Consider the following 12890-nt stretch of genomic DNA (forward strand, 5'->3'; position numbering starts at 1 on the left):
ACAATTTCCCCCATATTGGTTTCAGATGGCACCAACGACTTTTAAGTACCTAGGGATTAAAATTTACAGAGATACCCAGGACACGTCAGACGGTAACTTGGGGAAAGCAATTAATGTCCTCAAGACACAAGTGCATTTTTGGAATACATTGCCATTGTCTGTGTCCGGGAGGGTGGCAATATCAAAGATGGTAGTGCTGCCGCGCCTAATATACTTCTTCACGAACATGCCGCTTTTGGTCCCAACAAGCACCTTCAAAACAATACACACAATTCTGACAGAACTAATTTGGGGAATGGGTAGACGACGCATTAGCCTAGCCAAGCTGCAACTGTTAACTGCCCAGGGCGGTATTGGGGGTCCCGGATATGACAGCATATGGCTATGCTTGCCAACTCCAGTGGCTAGCTTACTGGCTAGCAGGTCGTAACCTACACGAGTTGGACATGACTGAAACTGATAGGGAGAGTGGCGTCATCCACAAATTATTGTTGCCGAAGGTTAAGGTCCCCGGCTCAGCGCCACACCTACTCAAGCTTGCAATTAGTTGCTGGAAAAAAGCGATAAAGTACACGGTGCCGACGACCTCCTATGCCTCCACTATACCCTTATTAGGGCTTCCCCTTGGAACAGGCACGCTGACAAAACGCAAACTCAATACCTGGCAGGAGGCAGGCGTCCTGCAGATAGGAGACCTTTTTGTAGACGGCACTATTATGTCACATGAGGACTTCAACAGAACACATCAGACTCCTGGGACGTTATTTTTACTATACGCAAGGGTCAAGCATTACATCACCTCGACCTGGGCACCAACAGGCGTAGAGCCACCCACAAACCCACTATTCACTGTGCAATACTTAATGGGGACCGGCGGCCACTTGACAAAATGGATAACAAATGGAATTAGAGCTGGGAAGGCTATCTCACTGCAACCTACTCATGTACCATGGGAGAGAGATATCGGCCGGACACTCGGGGACAAGGAATGGGAGAGGATTCTGAGATTCCCCAAAAAGGTGTCGCGGAACCCTAAATTCAAATTCATTCAGTTAATGGTTGTACATAGAGCATACCTCACCCCACACCGGCTGCACACCATATTTCCCGACGCACCAGGCACATGCCCTCGCTGCAGGGCTGACGCCGCCGAACTAATACACATGTTATGGGACTGCCCTAAAATAGGGTATTACTGGGGAACAGTGCGCGAGTCATTGACAAGGGTAGCACCCACCAGACCGTACAACACTATGGCATATGGCATATTAGGATTGGGCCCTACCGAAAAGAAAAAAAGTGTTGCTACATGATTTGTCGATATGGCCCTACTATTGGCTAAGAGAACACTCACGATGCGGTGGAAATCAGCAAGGCCCCCGGACCCTGAGACCTGGCATAGGGAGGTGGTGCGATGGGGGAGGGCGGAGGGCGTGGAACTGCAGAGGGAGGAGCGACGAGGCCTCCGCAAAACTCCTATATCTATGGAATTGAATGCAATGCTATTAGAATTTGAAGCCAACACTGACAACGATTTGAGTCAATAGAGTACTGTTGGAGCTGGGGATCTGAGGCACCAATGGAGGACCTAGAGGTAACCCCACCCCCCTTCCACGTTGACCCCCCCCCCCCCCCAGCAACACCTGGGAACCCATAAACAGGTGCACAAAGTGCTGACGCAGAGATAACTGACAAGGGAAAGGGAGTGACAGAGCCAGGAAATACACTTATAACCCATGCAAACATGGTGCAGTGCAAATGCGAACAGGATTTTCAAAGTGCCAGGGAAGTTGCGGGTGGGGGGTTTGGATATAACAAAGGGAAATAGGAAAATAAGAAAAACTGCAAGGCTATGTATAATTTGTGATTGAATAGACATACGGCATACGATGTATGGCAGATGAAAAGATTTAAAATGTAATTGCTACTGAAACATGCAGAAATAAAAATAATTTTTTTTTTAAAAGTCGGGAGAGATGTGAGACTGTTTTTTTGAGGCCGTGATAAGTCTGGCTGCAGCATTAATAGAGGCTTTTAATGGTGCGGTACTCGATCAGGGGAGTCCACACAGGGCAGCGCTTCCATTGTCCACTCGAGGGATTACTAGGGCTTGGACTGCAGTTCTGAAGTCATTTGCAGTCATTTGCAGGAGGAAAGGTTTTAGCTTTCCCATTTGTAGCATTGCTGATATGGTGATGCATATTGAGATTGCAGTCGAGGCTTATGCCTAAAGATTTTGCTGAATCCACGATAGTAGGTTGAACGTTAAGTGCAGTGAGATGGTTAAGACAGGACCGAGTGATGGGGACTTTGGAGGGAGGAGCTATTAGGCGGAATTCTGTTTTTAGGGCGTTAAGTTTGAGATGATTCTCTGCTAGCCAAGTTTGTGTGTTCTTAAGCGTTGTGTTGAAAAGTTTGATGTCTTCAAGGGTGTGTATTTTAAGGTAGAGCTGGGTATCGTCTGCGTACATGCGAAATTGTACATTAGATGCTTGAAGCAGTGTGGTGAGTGGTTCCATGACTAGATTGAACAAGGTAGGGGATAGGGAGGATACTTGTGGGACACCCAGTGTTGCAAGAACTGGAGTAGACATAGTATTGTTAATCTTGAATTTCTGAGTCCGGTTATGTAGAAAGGATGTGAACCATTTGAGTACTGTCTCTGATATACCCATTCTGAGATTCAGTAAATCGAGTAAGTTCTCGTGTTTGACCGTATCAAAGGCTGATGAAAGGTCAAGAAGGATGAGGAGGCAGGTGCCATTCCGATCAAGAATTTGAAGTGCATCATCAATTATGTGTGTCATAGCTGATTCCGTGCTGTGGCCTGCTCGGAAGCCTGATTGGTGTGAGTTGAGGAGTTGGAAGTGCTTGATGTGTTTTGTCCGTTGGAGATGTACACATTTTTCTAAGAGTTTGGCCAAAGTAGGGATATTGGTGATAGGACGATAGTTAATAAACTTGGTGGGGTCCGCTGGAGGTTTCTTTAAAATGGTTGAAACTTGTCCTACTTTGAGGGAGACCTTGTTGCAGAGAGCTGTTAATGATTTTGGTCCAAAGCGGGAGAAGCAATGGAATAAAGTCATGTACAGCGTTAGCGGCTAGAGGATCAGTCAGGTGATTGGAGGGCTTCAGTGTACTAAGAATCTTGCCGATAGTCTTCCGAGTAAGTTTCGAAGGATGCCCACAATGCATTGTTTTTTTAGAACAAGGGGTGTTTTGCTGTGGGGGTTAGAATAAAGTCTTAGATCAGAGAGGAGATCTTCCCTGATCGTGTCTGTCTTTAGATTAAAGAAATAAGAGAATTATTCACAGGACGGTGGTGTACTAGAGGTGTTTTGTGGTCTTTGAGGTCCATCCCTGGATTGAGTTTTGATTAACTCGAACAACTTCTTAGGTCGGTTTCTTGCCTGGTCAAGTTGGTGGCTGAAGAAGGATGCTTTCGAACGTTTGATTTTTCTAAAGTATGGTTACTTTTTTTAGGTCGAGCCTGGAATACGCATCCGAAGGATGCGGTCCAGGTGGGGAACTATAGCTAGCTGACTCGGGGGAATGAGGACAAGAAAGTGCCACGCGCTTCTCTCCGGCTGGATTTAGCTGCGTGCACGCGCACCCACATTCACGCATGCGCACAGCCACATGCATACACAGCCACACGCATACACAGGCACACCCCCCCCTCGCACCTACACACACACCCTCTTCCCCCCCCTCCCACAGTCACACACACGCGCGCATACACACAGACTCCAAGACACATACACACACGCACGCTCACACACATACACAGCCCCCCGCCCTCGCAGCTCAGCAACAAGGCGAAGCCCCACTCACCGGCTTCCTTGGTGCGGCGGCTCTCCTCATCGGCAGCTGCAGGGCCCGGCAGCGGGACTCTTCCTCCCTCCTTCGGCACCGGGGCGCAGGGTAGGCTCCTGCCTGCTCCGGTACTCCAAACAGCCGCGGCTCTTCCGTGGGAGGCGGGGTAGGCTCCCGCCCTCCTACTTCCTGTTTCCGGTTGTCCCGCCCGGCCAGCCTGACTTCCTGGACGCAGGCCGGCGGCGATGTTCCGTGTTTCAGTTTCAACTTTAAACTCAAAATTATGAAGTCGCAAGCGTGTCTGAAAAATCTGTAAATATTTTCGCACCAGACACAAAAGCTAATATAAGCTGCTCCTTCTGTTGAGCCAGTAGCGCAGCACATAAGAAAGCTCACTGTCTACACATTAGAAATAAATATGTCGGTAGTCAGTATTTTAGCGGCTCTTTCTTTGCGCGCAGATACTTACAACCCAGGAAAGTTTACCTTACACTCTCAAAGCCGACACCCGGTTACACAAAACATCTGCTGAAAGAAAGCATTTCTTCCAACTCCTGCCACTGTGGTCGCTGCAGGCTTTTCCGGCAGGGCTTGTTAAGCAGTGTGATTAAATCAATAGATGCACACTGCCCCCAGGGTGTGGTGTGCAGCCGCCTGCTGTTTTTAACGAGTTGCACAGACCTCTACCCACCCAGTACCCACCACGCAGTGAAAAACAAAACTAGGTCCTGTGAGTTCACTAACAGTGTTCACAGTTCGTCTTGGCACTCTTCTCTTCCCATGCAAAGGCAGCTTGACTCTGCACTGGTGACGACCAGCCCTCAACCTCTCACTGTGTTTAACTGCATCATGTTGGCCGGCCCGAACTGCAGGCGGGCGGCGTGACCATGTAGCTCCTGAGCTCACATCGCGGGCGGCCCGGCTGGGCAGGGCACTGACCTGTGTAAATAAGTGACCATTGTTTTCGGCTGTCAAATCAGCAACATTGCGGGCAGTTCGTAATCAAAACAGAAACGGGTTGGTGATTTAGAACAAGCAAATGAAGCTCTGGGAAGTTAACAGTGTGTGTGCTTTTTCTAAAACAAAGTTCATTCATGTGCTTGTGATTTTCTGTGCTTAGAACCAATATGCGGTCATGAAGAGAGGAACCAATGTACTTTATAAATGAGGATGGATAGCTTGTTCACGTCCTCCCAGCGCTTCAAAATGCCCTGGTGTTTTGGTCCGTGTTTCGCCTGCTGGTCAGCCTATCTTTATTCCTGACAGTGACCTCTGACACGCCGCAACGCAGGAATTCAAACTTTTAACCTGAGAGCAGGGCAGATCAGTCTGAGTGAGTGGTGCAAACAGCAGCGTGCTGCGGGGCCGAGCAGCGCCATGAATCCCCCCGGTCACCACGAACAAGTGAGTAAAACTCAGCAGATGGGCCAGTCAGCAGCAGAGGGAGTCCTCACAATATTTAAAAACTCCCACCTGCACTTTCTGGATGCAGGACGTGACGTGACGACGTCCTCCGGAGCAGTGCTTAATTTGTAGCAGAATGAGTGTCAGTCCCCAAAGCGCTGCTGAGAAACAAGTGGCCAGTGTTTTTAAACACCGGCGCACCGAATACCAAGGCTGCCTAGTCTTGAATCAATCTCATGGTTGTTCCTTTTAGAATCAGACACTTCCTGCCTCTTTATCTCAGTGGTGCAGGTTCCTGCATTCCCTGTGTGCTGTTTATTTCTGTCTTTCTCTTTCTCCTTTTCATTTTTTGTTTTTCCCTCTCTTGCTCACACTTAATGTCTGATGACAAAAAATAAGTCCTAATCACAACAAGCATTGGCATAGCCTATAGGTCTCGCTTCTGCTGCAGCTTGCCACGGCCCCTGTGCTGTCAGCTGAGCTGCCTGCCTTCCACCTCTGCACTCAATTAATCATTGCGCTGGGGTGCAGGCAGCTACTGGACGGCCCCGCCAAGCAGCCCTTAAGCCCTGAAGTTCCACCGCGTCGTCTGCAGTACAGGGCTGATGGATTCAGGGTCTGGGTGAACTGTTATACAAGATTGGGTGGAGGAGAACAGGTTTGTCACAATAAAATTCCAATTGGGAAGGTAAGGGCTAAAGAAGGGTTTCTGGCGAAGGCTCTGTAAGTAAAACAAAGAAGCTGCCAATTCCAGGGTGTCCGATTGTGGGAAAATTCATCTGGGAATCCCAAAAAGTACATCCAAAATGGAGGATATTACGTGCGGGCATTGCGCTCTGTCTCAGCCAGACATTCGCGTACCAGCGCCCGGCCGTGGATGATGCCTCGCTTTAGCCTCTCCATGGCACTCTTGCTGCCAGCGTATGTTGGCCTGATTTCTTTGCCCCTCTCCTCTATCACAGACAGCAGGTCAGAGTATGTGCTCTGGGAGGCCTGAGACCCAGGTGGCTTGATCACCTGCATGTACCCCATGGATGGTGGTCCGAAGTCATTGAAGTGTGGTCGAAAGGGAGCAGAGGTTCCACCTAGTGACCCAGACGGTGAAGGCACACTCACACTGGAAACTTGTGGGACAGGCGTTCCAGGACCAGAGTTGTTGCTGCTCCCCGTCGTGGCTGTCGTGCTGCTGGCTGTGGTCGTTGCTGGGGCGATGGGCTTGTAGGACATCCCCAGAGTCCCAATTAACGTGGTGGGCAAGTCGCCCCCTCCGGTGAAGGTCGCCGCCAGCGCAAGCCTGGCTTCTGTGATAGACTGTCCTATTAAATAAATATGCCCCCCAAAGGAGAGCCAATTCTGAATTACGTTAAAAACTGATTTATTCTTCTGTTGTGCTCAGTCGGTATTTTGAATTGCTTCCTTCTAACGGGTGTCAGGGTTGAGCTTTATGATTGGAGGATTAGCAGAAGAACGAACGAATTCTTTGTTGAAGTGATATAAAACCGGAGTTTCTGGTTGCAGGCTGACTTGAGTCCCTCTGCCCCTTCTTCTACGGTGACCACCCGTCCATTACAGACACGGACCGCCCGTGCACTCGGTCGTCTGCAGTAGTCATCTCGAGTCGCCTATAGTTGAAGCCTTCTTAGGAGTTGAAATACTGCGCAGCGGGAGGAGCAGCTGAGTGCCCAGCTGGCTGAGGTACATCATACACTTTGCGCTTGGAGCACCGCCATAATCTACCAAGCGGCTCTGATCCTCACGTGAAAGGCTGTTTTGATGAGAGAGGGACCGGTATGAGGGCTGAGAGAGCCAGAAGTAAGTGACCAATGTGAAGCTGGAGGTTTCGTAAAGTGGGGGGCTCCCCTACTGAGGTTGGGTCAAAGGGAGGGGCAGCCAAGGTGAGACAATTAAAACGAGACAACCTGGGGCAGCATACAGGTCTGTAGGGCTGCGGGGGAATACCAAAGTGCTCTGTGGAAATGCACCAAGAAATAGGCATAACCTCCTAATGAGCACGCTAAAGCTGCGTGGGGCCTGGGAGCACTGAAGTTAAAGCATCCTGAAGGTGCCCCTGCAAGGCATGTATATAAATTACCTGCAGTTTCCTGACAGCACCGTTCCCCATTTGTGTGTGTTACTTATTGTCTGTATATGCTTTTATTATTAGTTTGAAATCCTTCACTCCTTCAAGGTGCTCATTTTTATACAAACAAAACTTAACTACTGCATAAAAAAAAACATTGCCATTTACAATACTAAAAGCTCAAACTTTTCTAATGCGAGACCTATTGCATTGCAAATGCTTGTTCTTTAGTGTTTTGAGGTGCATAGCTGAGGGGACTGATCTCCAGTTGCGTTCCGCCAGTCTCATGGCTCGTCTATCTTCATTAAGCAGTCCGTCGTACCATAGTTTGGAATTCTTAGAGGAAACTCTCTTTAACTGAAGGGGGGCAACTTCGTTGATAATAGAGGACATCGAGTTGAGGTAGTGGTCGGCGAGAACCAGTACGTCGGTAGCGCCAGTATGGGGTAGGAGAAGATTGTAGCTGGGGGAGGGTAGAGAGTTAGGATTGAGTTTCTTCCAGTCTCTCTTCCAGACCTTAGATCTGGTGCCTTGAACCGGGTTTGATTTCACTTTTTCATTGATGTAGAACGTGATAATAGGGTTGTCAGACCAGTCACAGGGTAGGATTGACTTGAGTTGGATGGAGTTGCCTTTAGAAATGATAAGATCCAGGATAGAGCCTATGTCATGTGTAGGGCTGTTGCAAATTTGGGTGAGGTCAAGGGCGCTGAGGACATTTTTGAGATTGTTGACTACAGAGTCGTCGTGATGATTCCAATGGAGGTTGAAGTCACCAAGGAATATTTGTGTGTGTTGTCATCCCAAATTTGTTGTGACCAGGTCCATGAGGCATTCGGAGAAGGTGAGGTTGTCTCCTGGTGGGTGGTAGATAATGTGTAGGGAGCATACAGGATTACCTTCGCTGTTGATGTCAAGGCAAAAGTGTTCACAGGAGGAGAAAATAGGGGATATGGCTCTAATTACTGAGAGGTTGCTTCGGTAGATACATGCGATTCCATCCCCCAATCTTGCCAATCCTATCCAATCTGATGATTTGGTAGTTAGGGGGAACTAAAATGTCAAAGAGTGGCGAGGAAGATTCTGTTAACTAGGTTTCAGTAAGTACGGTCAGGTCTAGGTCATGTGCGATCATGAGGTCGGCAATATCGGATGCGTGTCTAGGGGCCGATCTACAGGTCAAGAGTGAGCATTTAAGCCGGGGAGTGATTAGGGAGGAGGAGGGGTCAGGAGCGAGAGTGACTTTTTTAAGATTATTGGTAACTATGCCTCTATCATTCTGTGTTGAGGACCTATGAGGGTTGGGGGGGATCGTAGGGATGGGAAGGTGTTTAGGGGCTATGTGGCCCGAGAGTGTGAGATCATAGGAGTGAAGAAGGGAGCGTATGTAGTACGCAGAAAGTGGGTTGGGGCTACGCCGAGGACGGGTGGGAGAATTACGGGAGGGAATGGAGGTCCAGTAAGGAGGGTTATGCTTGTATGAGAGTGGCGGGTGGGTGCTGGGCTTGTTGGGTGAAAGGGATCTGGGTGTGGGGTGCCAGGGTTGTTTCGAGATAAACTCTTTGAGAGTGTGAAGTTCATCTTTAATTTGAAAAAGGGTGGACATAATCTTGTCCAAGGTGTTGTTTGGGACGGTAGTGAAAGTAGACAGGGGAATGGGATGGGGAGGTTTGGCTCGGTAGGGTGTGAGGTCAGTAGAAGGCAAGGGGGTCGAAGGGGGGAGGTGAGTAGAGTATTGGGCACTTCGTTGACAAGGGTGCTGGAGTAGGGTGGGAATGGATACAGGTGGGAGAAGAGGTGTGGTAGGTGTGTCTAGGAGTGTAGTAGGTTCTGGGTTAGTAGATGGTGAACATGCAAGAGCGGGTGAAGCGTGTGACATTAGAGGGTGTGAAATTGCAGCTAAATGGGTGGAGGGTGCCATGCGTAGGAGAAGGCAGGGGGGGAGTAGTAGGGGTAGTGAAATTTATTAAAGGCGAGTTAGAGGGGAGTGAAACGATCAGTGAGTGATCGATGGGGGAGGAGGCAATAGCGGTGGGGGGGCTGTGGACGTGGACTTCAGGGATGACCATTGGATGGGGGAGGTCCATTGATTTTGTTATTGGTGGCCTCGGCCATTTTAAAAGTGAAAGAACCCAAAGCCAATGACAAACTTAATCAAAAAATAAAGTCAAAAGCACCAAAGGTATCATTACCTTAAAATAATGTTGCAGCTGAGGTCGTTTTTAGCAATGTCACAGTATTCTGCAGAGTTTATCCGAGCCCCATGTGTTGCATGAGGTCTGTGATGCCCAGAAATAGAGGATGCACCGTGCACAGTTTTCAGTACGACGTAGTTATCATCAAAAACGCTACAGCTAGCGTTCAAACGGCATTGTTATGAGGTAGAAAGAGCAGCTCATGATGGGGGTGGGGACATGGAGCGTTTTCCGAATGTGGTGGTAGGCTTACTTGTAATCTCTCGAAGTGTCCGCCTGGGGTCAGCTACTGGCATTGTCCCATGTGTATTGCCGCCGTTGCCGTTGTGCTCTCGTTGCAGCCACACACGAAGGAGAGCACTCTACCGGGTCTGAGGTTGCCGCAGGTCAGTCAGAATTTCCCCGTCTAGCTGCAGTGTTGTTGATGTTGGGGCACTGGAAGGGGAGAGCCCAGCTGCCTCTTCATGTGGGCTTCGGGGCTAAGAGGTCAGGCAGCGGTGCAGCATGGGACACCCGCCGCTGCTTCCACCCACCAGACAAGCTGCCTTGATAACGGGTTAAAGAGGGATCCGTAGCTTCCGCGCAGCACCCAGGACGATCAAGCTGTTCGGGTTCCCAGGGGTCATCAGAGCTGGCCACTCCGGCGGGAGGAAACCCCAGGACTCGTCCTGCGATCGTGGGGGCACCTCCGTTGAGCACCGGGAACCTGCAGCTTCAAGCGCCCGAACGATCAGGCTGTTACCTCAGTCGGCAGGGGTCATGGGGGCTGGCCGCTCCGTAAGCAGGGATCCTTGGGTCTCGTTCTGCTGTCGCTTGGGCACCTCCGATACTCGTCTTGTAGTATGAGGGACGCCGCGAACTGCTGCTAGTGCAAGCCCAGCCCAGGCCTGTTTGGAGAGCAGCAGGGAGTCTCCTACGAGTGGTCGGCCATCTCCTCGGCAGATCGATGGGAAGAAGAGCTGCTTTCTGACGACAAGAGCAGCGAGGGGAGCTCCGGGGTCCGTGTGAAGGTAGGAACATTCAGATAGTTCAAATCGTTAGGGAAGGAAAACCTGTTACTCTTATGAAAGTGGTTCCCAGCTGTTACTGCAGCTAAGAGGGATAGACACCAGAAAGGGATCCCAAGCGCCAGGAGCTCTTTCTGGGAGCTCCTACCAGTTGGCCATTTTGCATTGGGATCAGTGAACCTCCCAGTCCCCCTTACTTCTGGCATCCGCCTCCAAGCTTCTTTAGTTTGCCCGTAGTGGCGAACACAACTGCTCTGTGGAAGGCTGGATCAGTCGTTTCCTCCAGGTGTGGGAGAACATAACTTCTGACAGGGATGGGTCTTGCAGATCGTTCAGTGGGGCTACACTCTGCCATTCCTTTATGACCTGCCACATCTTCAGCCTACATCAGAGCGGCTTTCTGAGGAGCACCTACCTGCCTGTTTTGCTGCAGGAAGTGTACAGGCTCTTTTGGTGTTAGGAACCAGACCTTGAAATAGGGACTGGATGTTACTCCCACTACTTCCTAGGGCCAAAAAATTATAGCGGACTTTGTCCTGTTTTAGCTCTTCACGCTTTCAATTTCTTCCTGTGGAAGGACAAATTAAAGATGCTCTCTCTGGCCCAAGACCTAGGTGCATGGGACCCATCTAGCAGCATTGGAAATTCAGAATGCCAATCTCCATGTTAACGTCCTGCAGGCTCACGGTTCAAGGTGGGCCAGGAGCATTTTTGTTTGCTGTGCTCCCTTCTGCTTCACCACTGTGCCTCAGGTATTAATAAAAGTAATGGCAGCAGCCTAAGCATATCTTCTGACACGCGCTGAGCAACAATGCTTCGCCGCATTTCCTGATACTTTTAAAAATTGTAATTGAATCGCCGAGCACTGCTGCCTGAGACTGCTTTGCTTTTAAAGGAAAATCCCCCACTTACCCGCACTTCTGTACCCGCTGACACCCGGCTCCCCGCGCCTCCCCGGCCCACCACGGGATTCTCCCGATTGATGTGGACGGAGGAGCGAAATTGCACAACACTATCAGGTTAGAGGGGAGGAGGGCGCAACTGCTCTGGCCACATCCATATAACTAGATGATCATCACTACGCGCTGCGGGCGAGCCGAAGGGAAGCCTGTCTGCGCCTGGCTGGGGCCAGGGGGCCACAACCCCTGTCCGTTCACCATCCCACCTTAGGACGCAAGCTAAGAGGGGAAACTCCTGCCTTATGTCACTCTTCATGGGACCCAGCGGCCCAACTCACCTCATGCCCACATTGCGGGCTTCAATTCCATCTCAGCCCCCCACCAAAAAAAGAACAGCACAGCATGTATCTTTTAAATTGCAGGTCTCTCCCTAAACACTCTTTGGAAATTTCCATGCTGCTAGAGGAGCTTAACCCCGATGTTCTGTTTTTGACAGAAACCTGGATGCACACACACTCAGAGCCTGATATCGTCTGTGCCCTCCCCCAAGGCTATTAAATCCTACTCCGGGACAGCGGGAGGGTGGAAGGCCTAGCAGTCATCTATAAAGACTGCTACAGATGTCGTAGCACCCCTACCCCCATACCAGATTGTGAAAGTCTCCCCTTCACCATAGATTTCTCCCCCACCAGCACCTTCTCTGGAGTACTCTTATACCGCCCACCTGGCTACCCAGGGCAATTTACCAACACCCTCCCACCCATCATGGCTAGCCTAGCATTTAGCCCATCCAACTTTACCCTTCTAGGTGATCTAAACATTAATTTCGATGACTCCACAGACCTTACCGCTTCGGAACTAACCTCAAGCCTTTCAGCTCTTCAGCTCACACAGCTAGTACACAAACCAACCCATACCAAAGGTCATATCCTAGACCCCATCCTTAGTAATAGCCTAGATCTTTTAGTTGGGAACCCCCTTCCCCTTCCATGGACGGACCATTTCCTTATACCTCTGTCCTGGCTCACCCAAAAGTCACTGTCTCCCCAGCACCCAGGAATGCGCAGAGACCGTAACTGGACAAACCTCTCCACAACCAAATGTGTGGCAATTCTTGAAACCCTCAAACCACCTAGTAACCCCGACCCCACTCTGGCCAACGAGAACTACAACACATGGATCTCTGAGTCACTGACTCTGTGCTCCCTGTCAGGTGTACTAACCTCAAACGCAGCAAGGCGACTGCCCCCTGGTACTCAAGAGAACTACGGGAATGAAACGTACTTGCAAAAAGATGGAACGGAGATGGCGTCTTGACTACTCTCCCTTCAGGAAATCAGAATACATAGCAGCCATTAATACCTATAAGGACTGAATTAACTGCACGCAGTCGTCCTTTTTTGAGGAAAAAATCACGGAGGCAGCCTCAAAGCCCAAGGAAATTTACCGCATAGCAAAAACCCTCCTGCAACTTCCAGAAAAACCCCGA

The 12890-nt window shown here is 49.9% G+C and overlaps 1 protein-coding gene and 1 pseudogene across 1 annotated transcript in view; one reads left to right on the forward strand and one right to left on the reverse strand.

The window, feature by feature from the left end:
* Positions 1 to 12890, forward strand: part of GOSR1 (golgi SNAP receptor complex member 1) — a 591443-nt gene that overhangs the window by 481141 nt on the left and 97412 nt on the right. The gene's annotated exons all lie outside the window — the stretch shown is intronic.
* On the reverse strand, positions 5845 to 6606 carry LOC147660728 (cyclin-dependent kinase 2-associated protein 2 pseudogene; annotated as a pseudogene).

The sequence above is a fragment of the Lissotriton vulgaris genome, unplaced genomic scaffold (genome assembly GCF_964263255.1).
Source record: "Lissotriton vulgaris unplaced genomic scaffold, aLisVul1.2 SCAFFOLD_863, whole genome shotgun sequence".
Classification (NCBI taxonomy): Eukaryota; Metazoa; Chordata; class Amphibia; order Caudata; family Salamandridae; genus Lissotriton; species Lissotriton vulgaris.